Consider the following 24,115-nt stretch of genomic DNA (forward strand, 5'->3'; position numbering starts at 1 on the left):
CTCCTCTGCACCCTCTCTAATCCAGGCAGCATCCTGGTAAAATCTCCTCTGCACCCTCTCTAATCCTGGCAGCATCCTGGTAAAATCTCCTCTGCACCCTCTCTAATCCTGGCAGCATCCTGGTGAATCTCCTCTGCACCCTCTCTAATCCAGGCAGCAACCTGGTGAATCTCCTCTGCACCCTCTCTAATCCAGGCAGCAACCTGGTAAATCTCCTCTGCACCCTCTCTAATCCAGACAATATCCTGGTGAAACTCCTCTGCACCCTCTCTAATCCAGGCAATATCCTGGTAAATCTCCTCTGCACCCTCTCTAATCCTGGCAGCATCCTGGTGAATCTCCTCTGCACCCTCTCTAATCCAGGCAGCAACCTGGTGAATCTCCTCTGCACCCTCTCTAATCCAGGCAGCAACCTGGTAAATCTCCTCTGCACCCTCTCTAATCCAGACAATATCCTGGTGAATCTCCTCTGCACCCTCTCTAATCCAGGCAATATCCTGGTAAATCTCCTCTGCACCCTCTCTAATCCAGGCAGCATCCTGGTAAAATCTCCTCTGCACCCTCTCTAATCCTGGCAGCATCCTGGTGAATCTCCTCTGCACCCTCTCTAATCCTGGCAGCATCCTGGTGAATCTCCTCTGCACTCTCTCTAATCCTGGCAGCGTCCTGGTGAATCTCCTCTGCACCCTCTCTAATCCTGGCAGCATCCTGGTGAATCTCCTCTGCACCCTCTCTAATCCAGGCAGCGTCCTGGTGAATCTCCTCTGCACCCTCTCTAATCCAGGCAGCATCCTGGTGAATCTCCTCTGCACCCTCTCTAATCCTGGCAGCATCCTGGTGAATCTCCTCTGCACCCTCTCTAATCCTGGCAGCATCCTGGTGAATCTCCTCTGCACCCTCTCTAATCCTGGCAGCATCCTGGTGAATCTCCTCTGCACCCTCTCTAATCCTGGCAGCATCCTGGTGAATCTCCTCTGCACCCTCTCTAATCCTGGCAGCATCCTGGTGAATCTCCTCTGCACCCTCTCTAATCCTGGCAGCATCCTGGTGAATCTCCTCTGCACCCTCTCTAATCCTGGCAGCATCCTGGTGAATCTCCTCTGCACCCTCTCTAATCCTGGCAGCATCCTGGTGAATCTCCTCTGCACCCTCTCTAATCCAGGCAGCATCCTGGTAAAATCTCCTCTGCACCCTCTCTAATCCTGGCAGCATCCTGGTAAAATCTCCTCTGCACCCTCTCTAATCCTGGCAGCATCCTGGTGAATCTCCTCTGCACCCTCTCTAATCCAGGCAGCAACCTGGTGAATCTCCTCTGCACCCTCTCTAATCCAGGCAGCAACCTGGTAAATCTCCTCTGCACCCTCTCTAATCCAGACAATATCCTGGTGAATCTCCTCTGCACCCTCTCTAATCCAGGCAATATCCTGGTAAATCTCCTCTGCACCCTCTCTAATCCTGGCAGCATCCTGGTGAATCTCCTCTGCACCCTCTCTAATCCAGGCAGCAACCTGGTGAATCTCCTCTGCACCCTCTCTAATCCAGGCAGCAACCTGGTAAATCTCCTCTGCACCCTCTCTAATCCAGACAATATCCTGGTGAATCTCCTCTGCACCCTCTCTAATCCAGGCAATATCCTGGTAAATCTCCTCTGCACCCTCTCTAATCCAGGCAGCATCCTGGTAAAATCTCCTCTGCACCCTCTCTAATCCAGGCAGCATCCTGGTAAAATCTCCTCTGCACCCTCTCTAATCCTGGCAGCATCCTGGTGAATCTCCTCTGCACCCTCTCTAATCCTGGCAGCATCCTGGTGAATCTCCTCTGCACCCTCTCTAATCCTGGCAGCATCCTGGTGAATCTCCTCTGCACCCTCTCTAATCCTGGCAGCATCCTGGTGAATCTCCTCTGCACTCTCTCTAATCCAGGCAGCATCCTGGTGAATCTCCTCTGCACCCTCTCTAATCCTGGCAGCATCCTGGTAAATCTCCTCTGCACCCTCTCTAATCCTGGCAGCATCCTGGTCAATCTCCTCTGCACCCTCTCTAAAGCTTCCACATCCTTCCCATAATGAAGCAACCACAACTGAGTGCAGTACTCCAAGTGCGGTCTAACCAGGGTTTTATAGAGCTGCAACATTACCTTGCAGCTTATGAATTCAATCCCCTTACTAATTAAGGCCAACACACTGTTTGACATTTAACAAGGCTTTCAACTTGCACAGCAACTCTGAGGGATCTGTGAATATTGACACTAAGATATCATTTTTTCCCACTGAGAGCACAGCAATTGAGTTGTTTCCCCTTCCACCTGCTACCCCACAGGGAGGAGGTAACGCAGGCTTTAGACTTACCCTGACAGCGGTAGATAACACTGTGTCTCAAACCCCACCCCTCACAGCCCCCATACATAAGCAAAGGCTAACTACCAACCAGAGTGCAAAAGACAAATTATGCTTGTTTCAAAAAATACATATATCGAGAGAGAATATTATATATTATTAATTTTCATAGATATATAAATAATACTGAGGACATGAGTTGTAGCATCCTTGAAAGTGAGTCTATAGGTTGTGGAATCAGTTCTAAACTCCGGCAAGAACAGCCCCACAGTCATCAAATTCTCCTCATACGCTAACCTTTCCATTCCAAGTGCCCCTCGTTATTTTGTAGATCTCAGACATGTCCCCTACTCATTCTCTCACCCCAAGGAAATTCTAGCCACTCCGCTCTCTCCTCATAACTATATCACTGCACCGAGCTGAATCTCTCCTCCACTCTTTCCAGCAGTTCCCTCCTCACCATGGTAAGTGTTGGCATGATCGCCTCCCGTGGGTCCTGCTGGGGCTTAGAACAACTCCCTAAGAGAAGCTGCAGTCATCCATGGCTGAGTTGGTATATGGACAGCCATTACGAGTGCCAGGTCATTTCATTCCTGACACCACGACTGCCTGGCAGGCCTGTCAACAGTGTTCCACACTCCTTTTCACCCGTTCCTATCTCCTACCACGGCCTACAGCACTCTTGGCTTCCTGTTGACCTACATTCCACCTCGTTTGTTTTCGTCTACAATGACGCACACCAACATCTCCTTAGGCCCCCTTACGATGGCCCGTTCCGCATTTTGGAATGGGGAGAAATGGCTTCTATCGTGGAACATGTTTTGGTAGATCACCTTAAACCGGCCCACCAAGACCTGGATGATTCCTGCCATGCCCCTGGTGTCACAACGTGACCGTGAGTGTGTCAGCGCACCTCTGGATGAGTCGGAGCTGCGGCTGCTCCACCCGTGGAACACGGGACACAAGTCGGGGGTTAGTCTGAGCTCGCAACGCCAGTTTTACTGAATTCTGGGGTTGGGTGAGGACTGTGTAGGGCATATATGTCAAACTCAAGGCCCGTGGGCCAAATCCGGCCCGCGGTGGAATTATCTTTGGCCCGCGAAATAATATCTAATTACTATTAAAGCTGGCCCCAGTAATCGAAGCGCCTATGGCGTATGATATGGCTAATGCTGAGTTTATTCAGGTACCAGGTTTTCAGGGTTTTTAGTGTTTATTCGGCAGTCTTGCTCGGCAGTCTTCTTCATAAGAAACGGAATTTGTAAAGTGAAACACTTTGTAGTTATAGCAGAGACTGAGACACATGAGAGCAGGCTGAAAAAACGGAGGCAACGAAAGCTGCGTTCGCACGCGTCCGACTGATCCGGCCCGCATGAAGCTGCATTTTGCTCAATCCGGCCCGTGACCTAAAATGAGTTTGACACCCCTGGTGTAGGGTAACGTATCGGGAGAAATGTACATAATTCACAAGCACCGACGCTGAGTTGGGGTTTCGCTTTAAGAGGCTGGTCTGACGCGATGATGTTATTACCTGTTTTTGTGCTTAGGTTTTGAGAGTTCAATAAAATGTGTTACGTGTTTCATTAAGCATAAAGCACCTCATTCCGTTTTATTTGTGAAAACCTACAACTCCATCACCGTGGACGTTAGTGCCACTGGGTGATAGTCATTGAGACCTTTACCACACACTTGTTGGGCACTGGGATGATTGAAGACCCTGACAACCGAACGACGGGGTCCTTGCCCTGCTCTAGGGTTCGTGCCTGGTTGGAATTGCAGACGTGGCCTGGGCTGGAGGAGTCCTGGCTGGTTGTGATGATCACCGGCGTCTCTCCTCTTGCTTTCTTCTGCTGCTTCTTCAAGAACCTGTCCCGTCCGCTGCTGAGCGGGAGGAGCGGGGCTCATTCCACTGTTGTTTTGTTGCTTGTTGCGTTCGGTGTTGTTCCGCTAAGCATTGTGGGTATGCCACACTGGCGCCAGAATGTGTGGTGACACTTGTGAGCTGCCCCCAGCACAGTTTTAGATTGTGTTGGTAAACGAGACATTCATTGTATGTATTGAGGTACATAAATACGCAAATGAGCACCCTGAAAATGCTGGAGGAACTCAGCAGGTCAGCAAAGCATCTATGGAAATGAGTAAGCGGTCAACATTTAGGGGCGGGACCCTTCATTAGGACTGAGAAGTGGGGGGGGGGGGTCGATGCCAGAGTAAAAAGGTGGGGGGAGGGGAAGGAGGATAGCTGGAGGGTGATAGGTAAAGCCAGGTGGGTGGGGAAGGTCAAGGGCTGGAGAGAGAAGAATCTAATAGGAGAGGAAAGTGGGCCATAGGAGAAAGGAAAGGGTGGGACCCAGACAGGTGAGAAGAAGTGAAAGGTCAGAGTGGGGAATAGAGGAGGAGGGGGTGGAATTTGTTTACCGGAAGGAGAAATCAATATTCATGCCATCAGGTTGGAACCAGATCGAATATAAGGTGTTGTTCCTCCACCCTGAGGGTAGCCTCATCTTCGCACAAGAGGACATCGTGAACCAGTATGTCAGAATGGGAATGGGAATTAAAATCTTTGTCCCCGGGAAGTTCCTATTTTGACAGATGGAGCAGAGGTGCTTTACCGGGTCTCACTAATGTAGAGGAGACCTCATCGGGAGCACCAGACACAACAGATTACCTCAGCAGATTCACAGGTTAAGTGTACCCCAGGGATCCGTTCTGGGACCCCTACTCTTTGTGATTTTTATAAATGACCTGGATGAGGAAGTGGAAGGATGGGTTAGTAAATTTGCTGATGACACAAAGGTTGGGGTTGTTGTGGATAGTGTGGAGGGCTGTCAGAAGTTACAGCGGGTCATTGATAGGATGCAAAACTGGGCTGAGAAGTGGCAGATGGAGTTCAACCCAGATAAGTGTGAGGTGGTTCATTTTGGTAGGTCAAATATGATGGCAGAATACATTATTAATGGTAAGACTCTTGACAGTGTGGAGGATCACAGGGATCATGGGATTTAAGTCCATAGGTCACTCAAAGCTGCTACGCAGATTGACTCTGTGGTTAAGAAGGCATATGGTGTATTGGCCTTCATTAATCGTGGAATTGAGTTTAGGAGCCGAGAGGTAATGTTGCAGCTATATAGAACCCTGGTCAGACCCCACTTGGAGTACTGTGCTCAGTTCTGGTCGCCTCACTACAGGAAGGATGTGGAAACCATAGAAAGGGTGCAGAGGAGATTTACAAGGATGTTGCCTGCATTGTGGAGCATGCCTTATGAGAATAGGTTGAGTGAACTCGGCCTTTTCTCCTTAGAGCGACGGAGGATGAGAGGTGACCTGATAGAGGTGTATAAGATCACAAACACAAGGAAATCTGCAGATGCTGGAAATTAAAGCAACACACACAAAATACTGGTGGAACGCAGCAGGCCAAGCAGCATCTATAGGGAGAAGTACAGTCGACGTTTCGGGTCCGAAAGGCTGAAATGGCTAGCTTGAGAGGGCACAGTTTTAAGATAGATAGATACTTTAAGGTGCTTGGAAGTAGGTATAGAGGAGATGTCAGGGGTAAATTTTTTACACAGAGAGTGGTGAGTGCATGGAATGGGCTGCCGGCGATGGTGGTGGAGGCGGATACGATAGGGTCTTTTAAGAGACTCCTGGATGGATACATGGAGCTTAGAAAAATAGAGGGCTATGGGTAACCCTAGGTAATTTCTAAGGTAAGGACATGTTCGGCACAGCTTTGTGGGCCAAAGGGCCTGTATTGTGCTGTAGGTTTTCTATGTTTCTCTGTAATTTAATATTATTCATTTATTTGCTTCCTCCACTTCCTCTGGCCATTTGTTCCATATTTTTACACCGTCTGGATGAAAATGTTGTGCCTCAAGGTTCCTAGTAACTCTCTCCCTTGCACATTAAACCTGAAGAAGGGTCTCGGCCTGAAACATCGACTCTTTATTCCCCTCCATAGATGCTGCCTGACTTATTAAGATTCTCTAGCATTTTGTGTGTGTGTTGCTGTACACACCAATTCTGGGGAAAAGACTATGTGTATTCACCCTATCTACACCCCTCATGATTTTATACACCTCTGTAAGATCTCTCCTCAGTCTCTTACTCTCCATTGAACCATGTTCTCACCTGCCCAACCTCTCTCTATAACTCGAGCCATTGATTCGTACTTCCGAAGAAGGGTTGGGTGTCTGATAAAAAGTCTTGGCCTGAAACATTAGCTTTTTGGCCCTTCCATGGATGCTGCCTGACCTGCTAAATTCCTCCATCATTTTGTGTGTGTTGTCCTGGATTCCCAGCATCTGCAGAATCTCTTCTGTCTTTCCTATAGGTTTGTTGCTTTTCTGATCGAAAGAGCCCTCCGAGTGGGCTGATCTGAAGCGGGGAGGGAGGGAATGGTGCTGTGGTCTCTGTTACAATGGCAACAGCAACCTTCTGCATTTTGTGTGCGATACTTTGGTTGCCATGGTTTGCTGATTGACATGAAGGTTTGCTTGGTTGTTGATCATGGCAGTGCTGACAAACCTATTATTTTGGTAGGTGCTACTTTACTTAAATGTACACTGACCCCCACTTAAGTACTAGAGTGTCACCTACAACACTCGGCCAGTCCAAATCTCCTTCTTGATGTTTGTTAGCCTGGGTTAATATATGCGGTGGTGACATCTATTGGTTAACAGAAGTGGTACAGCTCAAGATGACAGACCTGCATCGACTGAAAGGGTTAGAGCGATACAGGCCAAATTAGGGGAAATGGGACCAATGCAGATGAGACAAAAGGAGACCAAGAGCAGAATTAGGCCATTCAGCCCATCAAGCCTGGTCTGCCATTCCATCATTTTAAAGTCCTTCTCAACCCCATTCTCCTGCCTTCGACACGTAACCTTTAACGCCCTGACTAATCAAGAACCTATCAACCTCAGCTTTAAATATACCCAATCATTTGGCCTCCACAGCCATCTGTGACAATGAATTCCATAGACTCACTGCCTTCTAGCTGAAGAATTTCTCCTCATCTCTGTTCTACAGAAATGCCCTTGTATTCTGAGGTTGTGCCCTCTGGTCCTAGGCTCCCCCACTACAGGTCAACATGAGAGTTCTGGTCAACATAGGCCAGTTGTGCCTGAAGGGCTGGTTTGCGTCCCAAGATGAGGCCACCCTCAGGGTGGAGGAGCAACCCCTTATATTCCAATTGGGTATCCTCCAACCTGATGGCATGAACATCAATTTCTCCTTCTGGTAAAAAAAAAACCTTCTTCCTCCTACTCTTCTTCTATTCCCCACACTGGACTCTTACATCTTCTCACCTGCCTATCACCTCCCCCGGGTCTCCTCCTCCTTCCCTTTCTCCTACGATCCACTCTCCTTTCCTATCAGATTCCTTCCTCTCCCGCCCTTGACTTTTTCCTCCCACCAGGCTTCACCTATCGCCTTCCAGCTAGCCTCTTTCCCTCGTTCCACTCTTTAATTCAGGCATCTCCCACTTCCCTCTCAATCCCGATTGACCCAAAACATTGTATCTTTGTTCTTTTCCATAGATGCTGCCTATCGTGGTGAGTTCCTCCAGCATTTTGTGTGTGTTGCTCTGGATTTCCAGCATCTGCAGATTTTCTTGTGTTCATGATTCCCCTCTCCCTGCCCCCTTCCCACTCTCAGTCCACAATAGAGACCCATATCAGAATCAGGTTTATCATTCTTTTTTGTAGCAGCAGTACAGTGCAATACATAAAATTACTACTGTACTGTGCAAAAGTCTTAGGCACCCTAGAGATATATATATATATATATATATATGCCTAAGACTTTTGCACAGTACTGTATGGTGTGTAATTTGTTGTCTTGTTGCAGCAATACAGTGCAGAACACAAAAATACAATATCATAATCAGAAATATATTAATAACTATATAAACTGCAGAAAGAGAGCAAAATAGTGAGGTAGTATTCATGGACAGTTCAGAAATCTGATGGCAGAGGGGAAGAAGCGGTTCCTAAACTTTGATATTTATCTTCAGGCTCCTGTACCTGCTTCCTTGATGGGGGCAAAGCGAAGAGGGCATCTCCTGGGTGATGAGGTCCTTAATTTTGGATGCTGCCTTTTTGAGGCATCACCTTTTGAAGGTGTCTTCGATGCTGGGGAGGCTAGTGTCTGTGAGGGAGCTGGCTGAGTTTGCAACTTTCTGCAGCTTTTCACAATCCTGTGCAGTAACTGTTCCATACCAAATGGTGCTGCAAGCATAGTACATCTGTAGAGATTTTGTATCTTTGGTGACATACCAAATCTCCTCAAGCTCTTAATGAAATATAGCCGCTGATGTGCCTTCTTCATAATCACATCAATATGTTGGGTCCAGGATAGATCTTCAGAGATGTTGACACCCAGGAACTTGACCTCTAGATGATATTCATTGTCCAGGGCCTGGGGCATGCTTTTTGCCAAGCTCAGCTCTCCAACACAGCAACTGACCCTTCTAGGGGTCAAAGAGTTGTTTTGAGTTAGTTAAACACCTAATCAATATTCTTTACTTAATTTTTTTGTCATAACCAATAACCAGTCTTCAGTTCTTACTTGTAAACGGCAAGCAATAATCAGTCTGAAGTTAAAAGAACAACTTTGCAAGCAAACAGGACTGTCTATAGAGCACAGGATACTGGACCACAGCAGGGAGTTGATTGCAGAGATGCAGTATAAGACAGTGGAGTTCTGTTAATTGGCCTGTATCAAACTAGATAACACTGGCTAAGTTATTTAGTTCAAGGAAGCTTGCAGACCAGACAGATGCTGTCACTTAGCACATCAGATAGCTGATGGGTGAATAGTTGTGAGATTTGTGTACTCCAAGAGTCAGCCCTCACCGCATTAATCCCCGTCCCCAGAAGCTTTTAGACCATAAGTGTGAGTTTCCCAGCAAAGGCATCTGAGAAACAAATCACATGCGTGTGAAGTCACCAAGAAGCAAAAAAACAATATTGAATTGAATTGAATTGACTTTATTTCTTACATCCTTCACATACATGAGGAGTAAAAATCTTTACATGTAAGAGAGCAGTCAGACTTGTTAGGAATGGTCAAGGAATGATAAGAAGAATGACAGAAAGAAAGGGTCACTGGAATCTATTCCTCTGCTTTCAATTTCTGCAACAGATGATTCATTTGTCTGCAACTCGTTGGTGTGTCTATTTATCTTACAGGAATTTTTCCTGTGTTTTGAAATCCTTTATATTTTAGAAATTGTTGGTATTTTAGAAATCTTATATAAGATAGAAATCCTCTGTGTTTTGAAAGTGTTTTAAGAATTGTATCTAAATGTAAACGCGTATCACTGGAAATGAATGAACTGTGTTTAACTACATTGTTAGCTGTAAGTATCTTCTTCTTGGTCAGGAGAGGGGGAGAGGGGGCCCACCACTCAGATAGTGGGTATTGGCAACTAAAAGCATCGTGGAAGATAGACAAGGAAGTGATCTAGCCTTTGAAGAGTAGCAGGCTACAGAATAAGCTTGAGTATTGTGAACAATTTTGAGCTCCTTATCTGAGAAAAGATGTGCTGGCATTGGAGAGGGTCCAGAGGAGGTTCACAAAGATTATTGCAGGAATGTAAAGGTTTATCATATGAGGAACATTTGATGGCTCCGGTCTGTACTCACTGGAATTTAGAAGGATGGGTGGTGATATCATTGAAACCTTTCGAATGTTGAAAGGCCCAGACAGTAGATGTGGAAAGGGTATTTCCCATGGTGGGGGAGTCTAGGACAAGAGGACACAGCCTCAGGATAGAGGGGTGTCCATTTAAAACAGAGGTGCAGAAAAATTTCTTCAGCCAGTGGGTGATAAATTTGTGGAAGTTTTAACCACAAGCAGCTGTGGAGGCCAGGTCGTTGGGTGTATTAAAGCAGAGATTGGAAGGTTCTTGATTGGCCGTGGCATCAAAGGTTAGGGGGAGAAGGCCGGGGAGTGGGGCTGAGGAGGGGAAAAAATGGATCAGCCATGATTGAATGCCGGAGCAGACTCGATGGTCCAAATGGTCTAATTCTGCTCCCATGTCTCATGGCCTGATGGTCTAATAGCATCCCTTTAGTGAGGATACCCATTGCTATCTATATTAGATAGGACTTAAGATCTCTGTTTGCTCCATGGATAGCAAACTCAATGTCATCATAATGTGTCCTCCCAGCTTCCCCTTCCCGAGGTCCACAATCAGTTCCTTGGTCTTACTGACAGTGAGTACAAAGCTGTTGTTGTGACACCACTCCACCAGCCGATCTACCTCTCTCCTCTACACCTCCTTGTTGCTGCCTGAGATTCCATCATAGTGTCGTCGCTGGATGCGTACAGCGTTTGAGCTGTGCGGAGCCACAAAGTCATCAGTGCGGAGGAAGTAGAGCAGTGGGCTAGGCACACGTCCCTGAGGAGGAAATGTCTGGCCTCTTCCTTTGCAATAAGAACAGAAGATATGTGAAATTCCTTGTACTCCGCTGTGGAATTGTGGTTACCGTCCTTCTGCGTTGCACGTGGATTCCTCAGCACCTCTTCCAATAATGCACTTTAGTTCATCTGCAGGAAAGAATCTTCTTGGTTTCTTTTCTATAGCTTCTGACTACTAACAAGGTTACCAGGGAAACGAGCTCTGCTGATTGGGAGTTCAAGACTGGGGAACAGAGGCTAAAAACCTTCAGCTGTTTTCATGACTAAAGTTAGGAAATGTTTCTGAGCAAAGAATGTGGAACTCTCTTCTACATTAACAGCAGATGTTTGCTCAGTGATTAACTTTAATTCTGATTTTTGACCATCAACATTATTAAATCACAAAGAACAAAGACAGGAATGTGAAGTTAGGTCTTAAGCCATCCATCATCTCACTGAATGGGGTAACAAGCTCAAGGGACTGAGAGGGGTCTTGGCTTCCTGTATTCCTAAGGTTATGGCCCTTCAATCCTGTACTGGTCTGATCTACATGATACAGAGGTTGGTAGTGTTGTGGATAGTGCTGAAGTTGTCATAGGACGCAGTGCTAAGTTGAGAATCAGACAGGAAAAGTGAGAAATTAGGCATGTTTACAGGTCAAGCTTGAAGGCAGAGTACAGGGTTAATGGCAGGATTCTTAGCAGGGTGGGGGAAAAGAGGGATCTTGAGGGTCCAAGTCCTTAAAATTGCCTCACAAATTGATAGGGTGGCTAAGAAGGAATATGGTTTGTTGGCCTTCATTTCTTGGAGAAATTAGTTCAAGAGCCATTGAGGTAAGTTTGCAGCTCCATAAAACTCTGGTTAGATCACACTTGGAGTATTGTGTTCAGTTCTGGTCACCTCATTATAGGAAGAAGTTTTAGAGTCGATACAGAGATTTATCAGGATGCTGCCTAGAGTAGAGACCATGTCTTAGAGTCATAGAATCATAGAAAAAGTACAGAATAGAGCCAGGCCCTTCAGCCCATCTAGTCTGTGCTGAACCACTCAAGCTGCCTACTCCCATTGACCTGCACCAGGACCATAGCCCTCCATTTCCCTACCATCCATGTCCCTATCCAAACTCCTCATAAACATTGAAATCGAGCTCACATGCACCACTTGACTGGCTACTCATTCCACGTTCCCACAATCCCCTGAGTGAAGAAGTTTCCCCTCATATCCCCCTTAAAATTTTCACCTTTCACACTTTACCCATGACCTCTAGTCATAGTCCCACCCAACCTCAGCGGAAAAAGACTGCTTGCATTTACCCAATCAATACCTCTCATAAAAATCGTGTACCTCTATCAAATTTCCTCTCAATCTTCCAAGGCATAAAGTGCTAACCTATTCAATCTTTCCTTCTAAATTAGGTATTCCAGACCCGGCAACATCCTTGTAAATTGTCTCCGTACCCTTTCAACCTTATTTACTTCTCTCCTGTAGGTAGGTGACCAAAACTGCACACAATACTCCAAATTAGGCCTCACCAATGTCTTATACAACTTCAGCATAACATCCCATCTCCTGTACTCAGTACTTTGATTTATGATGTCCAGTGTACCAAAAGCTTTCTTTACATCTTTATTTACCTGTGATATCACGTTCAACAAATTATGGACCTGCACCCCCAGATCCCTTTGTTCTACCACACTCCTCAGTGTCCTACTGTGTGAGGCCTACCCTGGCTGGTCCTATGTGGGAGGGAAGGGTTAGATTGAAATTGAAGTAAATTAGAAGTTTGGCATAACATTGTGGGCCGAAGGGCCTGCAATTGTGCTGTACTGCTTTTTGTTCTATGTTCTATACGTTGATCACTATGAGGAGAAGCTTCTAGCAGTGGTGGGAAGCCCTTCGAAGACATCAATCCTGGATAAGATCTAACGCATGGAACAATTGACCAATGGACCAATTTTATTGACTTCTTTGACCTAACAGAGGCTGAAGGTGGAGCAGTTGAAGCATAAATTGATTTTCAATAAACATTTGATGAACTTCCAAACAAAAGATTCCTCAGCAAATTAGAATCCAATCGGAATGAACTGACAAAGAGATGGAGAGAGGCTAAAATGGTTAAGAGATAGACTACACACACAAGATGCCGGTGGAACATGTTGGAAGAGATAGACTGGGTATTTCCCATGCTGGTTGTTCCCTGAAGAACTGCTGTTGAAAACTTCTGCTATCCATTTATTACAAGCTTTGTCAAATTCATAAATTGAAACAATGATTTGGTGAGACCAAACTTGGCCAACTCTAAGAATCACCAAGAATTTTGAACCTGTTTGGTAAGGACAGAGATGGAGGCTTCTTCACCAATGCCCCTTACTTCCTCGAGACAACATCACACCCTCCAGTACCTGTCCACAAATCAGATCTGGACTATTACCTGAACTAAGAGTGGTGACAGCCTCAAAGGCCATACACCTGTGCTGTTGGTGGGATCTCAGATGGTGACGAGGAGGCATTTACAGCGTGAGACAGATCAACTGGTTGTCTTGCACTCAGCGTCATGAACCTTCCCAGGATCTGCTGACCTGCCATTGCCCTGCAGTGCCCGATACCCTGATTCCAATGTATTGACTCTGAACCAACACTTCTGCAGAGGTGACTGTCCACAGCCTGGATGCTCTCCTCAGAACTCAGGGTCCTTCATTTGAGGCATTCTTCTGACTGTGCTGTCCCAGCTCATCTTGTTTCATGTATCAGAACCAGAATCAGGTTTCATATCACTGGCACGTGTCATGAAGTTTGTTGTCTTTGCAGCAGCAGTACAATAGAACACGTGATAATAGAGAATAAATAAATGACAGTAAGTCTATATCTGTATATTAAATAGTTAAATTAAAATTAGTGCAAAAATAGAAATAATATAAAAAATGAGGTAGTGTTCATGGGTTCAATGTCCATTTAGAAATCTAATGGCAGAGGGGCAGAAGCTGTTCCTGAATTATTCAGTGTGTGTCTTCAGGCTCCTGGACTTCCTTCCTGATGGCAGCAATGAGAAGAGGGCATGTCCTGGGTGATGGGGGTCCTTAATAATTGACGCTGCCTTTCTGACACATTGCTCCTTCAAGATGTCCTCGATACTACAGAGACTAGTGCCCACGATGGAGCTGACTGAGTTCACAACTCTCTGTGGCTTATTTTGATCCTGTGCAGTAGCCCGCCCACCCCCACACACACCAGACGGTGATGCAGCCAGTCAAAATGCTCTCCATGGTACATCTGTAGAAGTTTTCAAGTGTCTTAGGTGACAAACCAAACCTCTTCAAACTCCCAATGAAATATATCCGCTGTCTTGTCTTTGTTGTAGCTGCACCGATATAGAAACATAGAAAACCTACAGAAACATGTCCTTACCTTAGAAATTACCCTGGGTTACCCATAGCCCTCTATTTTTCTGAGCTCCATGTACCTGTCCAGGAGACTCTTAAAAGACCCTATCATATCCACTTCCACCACCATCATTGGCAGCCCATTCCGCACACTCACCACTCTCTGCGTAAAATACTTACCCCTGCCATTTCCTCTGTACCTGCTTCTGTTGGGTCCCGGTTAGATCCTCAGCGATATTGACACCCAGGAACCTGAAATTACTCACGCTATTTGATGAGTTCAAATTTATATGGAGAAACTTGTTTTGTTATTTGTACAAAGTGCATGATACTAGAAAATATTCATTAAAAGATGCTTCATAAATGTATTTATCTTTATTTATTTAGAGATACATCATGGACAGGACCTTCTGGCCCAAGGAGCCACACCTCCCAGCAACGCCCATTTAGCCCTCGCCTAATTGCAGACAATTTACAGTAACCAAATAATCTACTATCTGGTGAGTTTCTCGACTGTGAGAGGGAACGAGACCATTCAGGGGAAACACAAGCACTCACGAGGGAGACAGACTGTACAAACTCCTCACAGAAGACACTGGATCTGAACTCTGAACTCTGGAACACCCTGAGCTGTAATTGCATCGTGCTAAACACTGAGCTACAGGTTCACCCTGAGTTTCCATGGCAATAGGCGGCTCGTTGCACTCTCGCCACCCTCTGAGTGAAGAAGTTTCCCCTCATATTCCCCTTAAACATTTCACCTTCCACCCCTAACCCATGACCTCTAGTTGTGGTCTCACCCAACCTCAGTGGAAAAAGCCTGCTTGCATTTACCCTATCTGTAGGGCAAGTTGTACAGGATACCCCAGGTTGCTACGGGAAGTGTGGAAAGAGCTTGTTCTGCATCTGATGATGATCTTTGCATCTTCACTGGTCACAAGAGCGGTACCAGAGAATTGGAGGGTTATTCCTTTGCTGAATTTTTAGACCAGTGAGTCTTACGTCAGCTTGTGGGCAAATTATTGGAGAGGATTCTTAGTGACAGGATTCAGGAGCATTTATTTCCAGATGATTGGAATAGGGATATCTCTGGGAATTATAGACCAGTGAGTCTTACTTCAGCTTCTTCGAGACAGGATTTACAAGCATGAGAAGCATAGGCTGATTAGGGATAGTCAGCACGGCTTTGTGAGGGGCAGGTCGTGCCTTACGAGACTGATCAAATTCTTCGAGGAAGTGACAAGAAATCAGCGAAGGATGTGATGTATTTGGATCTTAGTAAGAAGATTGAGAGGAGAATTGATAGAGGTAAACAAAATTAGGAGGGGTATAGATAGGTAAATGTGAGCAGGCTTTTTACACTGAGGTTGGGTGGGACTTCAACTAGAGTTTAAGGGTGAAAGGTGAAATGTTTAAGGGGAACATGAGGGGAAACTTCTTCACTCAGAGGGTGGTGAGGGTGTGGAACGAGCTGCCAGCACAAGTGGTGCGTGCGATTTCAATTTCAACGTTTAAGAAAAGCCTGGATGGTAGGGGCAGGAGGGCGATGCTCCCAGAGCAGGTCGATGGGGCTGGGCAGTTTCAATGGTTCAGCATGGTCAAGAGGGGATGAAGGGCCTGTTTCTGTCCTGGGGTTTTCTTCAACTCTGTGGAATTGACAGGCCCACAGAAGGCAGAGGATGGCAGTGGATGGAGAGCATTTTGCTTGGCTGTCCGTGATCGGTGGTGTTCCACAAGGATCCGTTCCAGAAGCCCTGCTCCTTGTGAATTTTATGGAAGACTTGGATGAGGAATTGGGAGGGAGTTTGTCAGTAACGTACTAACCACAGAAACGAGACTCCAGACCACTACATCCATGCCATCTTTTGGCCCATCTATGCTCATCAATAAAAGGAGGACTTTCAGTCCTTCAATCCTGCTGTTCAGCAGTAGGCGTAGACTCAGTCATAGCATGGTAGCGTAGCAGTTAACACAATCACTGTACAGTACCAGGGGGTCGATTCTCGCCACTGCCTGAATGGAATTTGTAGATGTCGGCATGCTGCGTTGGTAGCCAGAAGCATTTCGATACTTGCCGGCTGCCCATCACAATCCACGCTGATTTGATTTGTTGCAAAACAATGCATTTTACTGACAAGTGAATTTCTGCAGATGCTGGAAATCCAGAGCAACACACACAAAACGCTGGAGGAACTCAGCAGGTCAGGCAGCATCTATGAAAATAAGTACAGTCGAGGTTTCGGGCCGAGACCCTTCGACAGGGCTGGAGAAAAAAAGCTGAGGTGTAGATTTAAAAGGTGGGGGAAGGGGAGAGAGTATGTTTTGATGTTGTGATCTACATGTGACAAATAGACCACACTTAGATTGTTGTGTTCATTTATGGTCGCCTCATTATAAGGATTCTAGAAGCTTTAGAATGGGGACTCACCAGGATGCTAACTGGATTAGAGAGCATGTCTTATGAAGATAGGTTGAGTGAGCTCGGGCATTTCCCTTTGGAACAAAGGAGGATGAGAGGTGACGATAGAGGAGTACAAGATGGTAAGAGGCATTGAGAGTGAACAGCCAGGGACTTTTTCCCAGGGTAGAAACGGCTAATACAAGGGGACATTTTTTAAGGTGATTGGAAAAACCAGATGTGGGTGGGTGGTAGAGGCAGATACATTAGGGAAATTTTAAGAAATTCTTAGATAGACACACAGATGATAGGAAAATATATGCTATGCAGAGTGAAGTTTTATCTTAGAATAGGTTAAAAAGTCAGCACAATATCGTGGGCCAGAGAGTTCTGTGTGTACTGTTCTATGTTCTATAAAGCTAATTTGATCTTTAATCCTTTAAATCCATTATGTAGGAGCAGCGTATATTGACGACAATTCCTGTTGGATGGGGAACAGGTGACGTAGCCATTGTAAACTCCACAAAGCTGAACACAACCCTACTCTTTGATGTTGGCTGAAGGCCAAGTGACAACTCCAGGACTCCAGAGGTGACTCTTCCTCAGAATAGCCCCTATCGCAGCTTTTGCCCATCAGGGGCAGCAGGGAGATCTTTACCTTAAATCCTCACCTGGAAGATGGCATTCTCCACTGGGATTCCAGCTGACACTGTCCACATGGCTGTGGGAATGGGGTTTGAACCCACAATGTTCTGGCTCACAGGCAGGGTGTAATCTTTTTACACACAGCCAGAACTCCTGATCCAGTTTGAAAGAAACAGTATCATTACCTTTCTCACAAAATTCACCATGTTTTCATATCTTTGGAAAAAGGATCAACCGCATTGCACATAAAAATGAATACTTTTACACAGGGACTTTCATGTATACATACGTATGTAAGTGCATGCGCCCACACACACACACTCACACACACACACTCACTCACACACACACTCACACTCACACACACACTCACACACACACTCACACACACACTCACACACACACACACTCACACTCACACTCACACTCACACTCACACTCACACACACACACACTCACAGTCACACACACACACTCACACTCACACACACACTCACACACACACTCACAGTCACACTCACACACACACTCACACACACACTCACACACACACTCACAGTCACACTCACACACACACTCACACACACACTCACAGTCACACACACGCTCACACACACACTCACACACATGTACATACATATAGACACACACATACTCACACACAGACACACTGACACACAGACACACTCACACACACATACATAGTCACACACAGAGACGCACACACACACACACACACACACACATACATAGTCACACACAGAGACGCACACACACACACACACACACACACACACACACAGTCACACACTGACATATACACACTCACACACAGAGACACACATACTCAAAGCCACACACAGATGTAAGAAAGCAGGGAGTAATGATTAGACATATAAAGGACAAGAACGGACTGTGCAGGGGAGTGAGCGGACTGGAAGGAAGGAAAGGTTTGTGTGTGGGATCAGATTTATCCCAGGCAGACCTTGGGGCTGCTTTTTGTCTTGAGTCAGGCTGGATGACACAGAAGACTGTGGGTCCGGTTGCTAAGCCTTGTGGCAGATTTCCTTGACAGTGCGCAGATGAGTTCACTGTATTCTCATGTCAGGCAGCATCAGAGGTCACCTCACTCCCTGTACTCCTCCGTAAGGCAGCTGCATTGAGACGTAATATCTGAGCAATCAGCATACATCGAGACTGAAGTCACATCGCACACCCTTTCACTGAAGTGCTGCTGAAAGACAGATGGGCAGTGGAAAATGTCTGGGAGGAATTAAACTTTCCCTGACCAAAGTGTTTCCTTTAAGCAGGCAAAAATAACACTGAATTATTCAAATGTGTCTGTATATACGTTAAGGATGAAGCACCGACCAAGGAACAGATAAAGACCGCTGGGTGGTTTGGAAGGGCAGTTTGCAACTGTACAAGGCACTAGTGACTCCACACTTAATCTCACTACACTGTATGTGTCTGTCAGGCACTTACAAAGTACAAAGTACCAAAATGTTATTATCAGAGAACATCTGTGTCACCACAAACAAGCCTGAGATTCATTTTCCTGGGGGCATACTCAGCAAATCTATAGAACAGTAACTATAACAGGATCAATGAAAGATCAACCAGAGTGCGGAAGACAACGAAGTGTGCAAATGCAAATATAAATAAATAGCAATAAATAACGAGAGCAGGAGATAATGAGATGAAGTGTCCTTAAAGTGAGATAATTGGTTGAGGGAACATCTCAATGGATGGGTAAGTGAGTTTTCCCCTTTTGTTCAAGAGCCTGATGGTTGAGGGGTAGCGACTGTTCCTGAACCTGGTGCGAGTCCTAAGGCTCCTGTACCTTCAACCTTATGGCAGCAGCTAGAATTGAGCAGGGCCCTGGGGGGTGAGGATCTCTGATGATGGATGCTGCTTTCCTGTGACAATGCTTCATGTAGATGTGCTCAATGGTTGGGAGGGCTTTACCCATCATGTACTGAGCCGAATCCACTATCTTTTATAGGATTTTCCATTCGAGGGCATTGGTGATCCCATACCAGGCCGTGATGCAGCCAGTCAATACACTCTCCACTACACATCTATCGAAGTTTGTCAAGGTTTGTGATATTATGAGAACCTCTGCAGACTCTTGAGGAAGAGAGGTCTTTGCAATCAAGTTTATATGATGGGTCCTTTAAGATAGTAACAATTGTAATTAGAGAGAGAGGCAAGGTCCTGAAGCCCACTGTCCTAAGGCAGGAAAACGAGATTTTGTGCAGCCAGGTAAAGGACTTAACACAGATATGGTGGGAGAAGGGTCTGTTTCGGAGTTTTGCAATTCTTTTGACTCAATGTATTATTACACACTCAGTGGCCACTTTATGAGGTGATGGAGGTATCTAAGTACATGTTCATGGTCTTCTGCTGCTGTAGCCCATCGACTTCAAGGTTCAAAGTGTGTGCACCACTGTTGTAAAGTGTGGTTATTTGAGTTACTGTCGCCTTCCTGTCAGCTTGAACCAGTCTGGCAGTTCTCCTCTGCCCTTGCTCATTAACAAGGTGATTCACCCACAGAATGTTGCTCACTGGATTGGTTTTGTCTTTCACACCATTCTCTGTAAACTCTAGAGACTGTCGTGCATGAAAATCCCAGGAGACCAGCAGTTTCTGAGATACTCAAACCACCCCGTCTGGCACCAACAATCATTCCACGAACAAAGTCACTTAGATCACATTTCTTCCCCGTTCTGATGTTTGATCTGAACCTCTTGACCGTGTCTGCGTGCTTTCATGCATTGAGTTGCTGTCGCATGTGGCACAGTTGCGCATAATGGTCTATAGTACGGGCAACCCGGGTCCAATTCCTGCCACTGTCTGGAAGGAGTTTGTACGTTCTCCTCCTGACCAAATGGGTTTCCTCCGGGTGCTCTGGTTTCCTCCCACATTCTGAAGATGTACCAATTGGTTGGTTGATTGGTCATTGTAAATTGTCCCGTGATGAGGTTAGGGATAAATCGAGGGTTGCAGGGCAGGGCAGTGCAGCTCAAAGGGCCGGAGGGGTCTGTTCTGTGCTGTATCTCAATAAATAAATTAGTAAACAATATTGGCTGATTAGATTTTGCACTAACGAGCAGGTGTTTAGGTGTACCTATTAAAGTGACCACTGAGTGTATGTGGGTGAAGCTCATCTTGTCTTGGAGTGGGGAAGGAGAGGCCCTACTTAACCAGAGTGCCACTGTGTTCTAAGTGTTGTTATTAGCAGCCTGTAGAAATGTGATTGACATTATACACTTGAATTTGAAAAAGGTTTCTGATACGATTGCACACCAGCAACATATGATAAACAGGAAAAGTCACTGATTACTAAGTAGAAAGATAAATTATTGGAAGTTGTGCTTTGACATTTTTCAATTGGCAGCCAGACACATCACTTTATGCATTATACATTATCCCACTAACCTCCAAGAGGACCACAACCTTGTTGTAGGGTTTGGAGGCTTGCGTGCCTCAGTGACCCGTAGAACTATGTTGGCTGGAGTCAGGGCTTAATGCTTTGGTTCTTTGTAGGGGTCACCCATGCCAAACAGGTCAAAGGGTAGAGGCCAGGCTAAGAGTGGTCCACCGGTCCTCCTGGTTCAGGGGTTCATTTCACGGCTAACCACCCTGACAGTTCTGGAAACAGGAATGAAGAATCCTTCTACATCTGAGTGTGACGGTATTCCTGAGTCTCCATCCAGGACTCGAGTGACTGACAGTAGTGAAAACTGAGAGGAAGCTATTGACACAATGGAGGAAGCCCTGAACACCGCCAGAGATGGAGGATCTTTGTTGTTGCCCCAAACGCCAGTATGTAACAGGTCATAACTAAGTAAGTTACCCCACTAAAGTCAGAAATCTTTCTTTTGATGCATTCCCAAAGATACATTCAATATCTGTGTTGACTACATGTGAATCAACCTGCACACCGTCATTAAGACCATAAGACATAGCAGTGGATTTAGGCCATTCAGCCCATTGAGTTTGCTGCACCATTCTATCACGGCTGATTTACTTTCCTTCTCAACTCTATTCTGCTGCCTTCTCCTTGAACCTTCCTACAACCTTAGATGCTCGTACTAATCAAAAACCTATGTGTCAAGAGCCTATGTTTTGTTGGATCCATATCGATAAGATTGAAAGAGTGCAGGGAAAATTTACAAGGATGTTGCAAGGACTTGAGGACCTGAGATATAAGGAAAAGTTGAATAGGTTAGGACTTTCTTCCCTGGAGTAAGAGAGACTGAGGGGAGATTTGATAGAGGTATTATGAGGGGTATAGACAGGATAAATGCAAGCCGGCTTTTCCCACTGATGTAGTGGTTTACACTGGTGTAGTGTGGACATAGCCTAAGGGTGGGAGACTAGAACTAGAGGTCATAGGTTAAGGGTGAAAGGTGAAACGTTTAAAGGGAACCTGAGCGGGAACTTCCTCACTCAGAGGGTGATACAAGCTGCAGGTGGAAGTAGTGATAGCAATGTATTAAGAGAAGTTAGGATCAGTACATGAAGGGGTGGGGAATGGAGGAATATGGTTCAGTTACAGGTTGATGGGACAAGGCAGAATAAAAGTTTGCCATGGACTAGATGGGCTGTGTTGAAGTGTTCTATGGCCTGGTGAGAGTTGCCAGGAATTGAGGAAAGGTTGAATAGGCTGGGACGTTATTCCAGGAGGTGTGGGTAAGGTCACCAGTTACCGTGGGGCGTCACGATAGCATAGCGGTTAGCGCGACATTATTACAGCTTTAGGCATTGGAGTTCGGAGTTCAGAGTTCAATACCAGCATCTTCTGTAGAAAGTTTGCATATCCTTCCTCCAGGTGTTCCAGTTTCCTCTGACAGTCCAAAGATGTACCGGTTAGTAGGTTAATCAGTCATTGTAAATTGTCCTGTGATCAGACTGCTGTTACAAAGGTGGATTGCTGGAGGGGGGGGGCATGGCTCGGTGGGCCACAGGGGCCTGCTCCATGCTGTAAACCCAAATAAAATAAATAAAACAGGGTCTTCCATCCTACTACCTGAGGAGAGGGCATGTTGGGTGTTCCTTGTCCTATGTACGATTGATTTTCACACACCTGGACTCCAGACGAATGCAGAAGAGACGTACCAATCCAGGAATGCGTGGGTTTGTCTCCAGGGTCAGAGTGGAGAAGCTGTTCTCCTTGGGGCAATGAGTGGAGAACCAAATTCCGAATCAGGATTATTATCACTGGCATCGGTCGTGAGGTTTGTTGTTTTATGGCAACAGTACAGTGCAGTGCCAAAAACAACGTAAATTACAATAAATAAATAAATAAATCTGAGGCCTCCATTGGTTGAGGTCGACCGCGGGTATTGCTTCCTAATGGCCTAAGTGGTATGCACGCCAGGCCAGTTCGATATGGGGAGCAAGCTGTTGCCCGTGTATCACGCGTTGCCCCTCTCCACGCATCTGATGAACCCAAAAGAACGGCAGAGACCGATACGGTTTGGCACCGGTGGCATCCCAGGAGTTGCCAGTCAGCGTTGAACTCAATGTAGGACTGCCTCAGGGATTTCAGCTCTGGATTTTTCCCTCGGGGTTTACTCCCGAAGCCTCCGCCATTAGTGGGTCTAGCCTCAAGGCAGAGGAGGTTTGAGATCAGAGTTTTCCCTCTCCTAGATGAGCTGCCAACCACATATGACGAGTCCCATCTGCCCGAAGCGAATAGTTTTAATTTACCAGTAAGCTGCCTTTCCCCCTTCTCCTGTCAGTAGAAATGGTTCCACGGGGCCTAGTAGCTAGGCCACACATCAAGGCCAGGAGCTGGACTCAGTTGTCAGAGGATATTTGAGGTGTCCACCATTGGGAGCATTTAATAGGTAGTGGGAGCTCATCACCACTGCCACCTCTGGGTATAGCAACCTTAAGGGACCAAATAAATACAGTAAATAGATAGATAGATAAATGAATAATTAAATAAACCATGCAAAAGAGGAATAGTGAGGTAGAGTTTGTGGGTTCATGGACCGTTCCAAAATCTGATGGTGGAGGGGGAGATGTCCCTGAAGCATTGACTTTGGGTCTTCTGGCTCCTGTGCTTCTTTCCTGATGGTAATGCTTTGAAGATCCTAATGGCAAGGATCCTTAATGATGGCTGGTGCTTCTTCAGGCATTGCCTTTCGAAGGTGTCCACGCTGGTGGGGATGCTAGTGCCCACGATAGAGCTGGCTGAGTTTACAACCCTGTGAGCATAGAACATCATAGTACAGTGCAGGCATCCTGGTAAATCTCCTCTGCACCCTCTCTAAAGCTTCCTATATGGAGGCGACCAGAACAGAACACAAGTGTTTTATAGAGCTGTACCATTACCTCACAGCTCTTGAATTCAATCCCCCAGCTAATGAAGGGCAACGCACCATGTCATGTGCCTCTTGGAAAACCTATCAGCTTATGTGGCAACTTTGAGGGATCTGTGGATGTGGACCCGAATATCCCTGTTTCTCCACTCTGCTTAGAATCCTATAATTAACTCTATATTCTGTCTTCAAATCTGACCTTCCAAAGTGAATCATTTCGCACTTTTCTGGGTTGAACTTCTCAGCCCAGCTCTGCACCCTGTCAAAGACCCATTGCAGCCTGCAACAACCTTCCACAATATCTACACCTCCACCAAACTTCATGTTACCTGCAAACTTACTAATCCACTCTTTCTCTTCCTCATCCGAAATCATTTATAAAAATCACAAAGAGAAGAGGTCCCAGGACAGACTCCCATGGAACACCACTGGTTGCTGACCTCCAAGCAGAATATGGTCCATCTGCAGCCACTCTCTTCCTTCTGTGGGCAAGCCAATTCCGAATCCATGAAGACAGGCTTGCTTGGATTCCATGCCTCCTGACTTCCTGAATGTGCCTACCATGCAAAACCAGGTTGAATTCATCTACACCACATTTACTTTTCTACCTTCATCA

This window comes from Hemitrygon akajei, chromosome 24 (genome assembly GCF_048418815.1).
Source record: "Hemitrygon akajei chromosome 24, sHemAka1.3, whole genome shotgun sequence".
NCBI lineage: Eukaryota > Metazoa > Chordata > Chondrichthyes > Myliobatiformes > Dasyatidae > Hemitrygon > Hemitrygon akajei.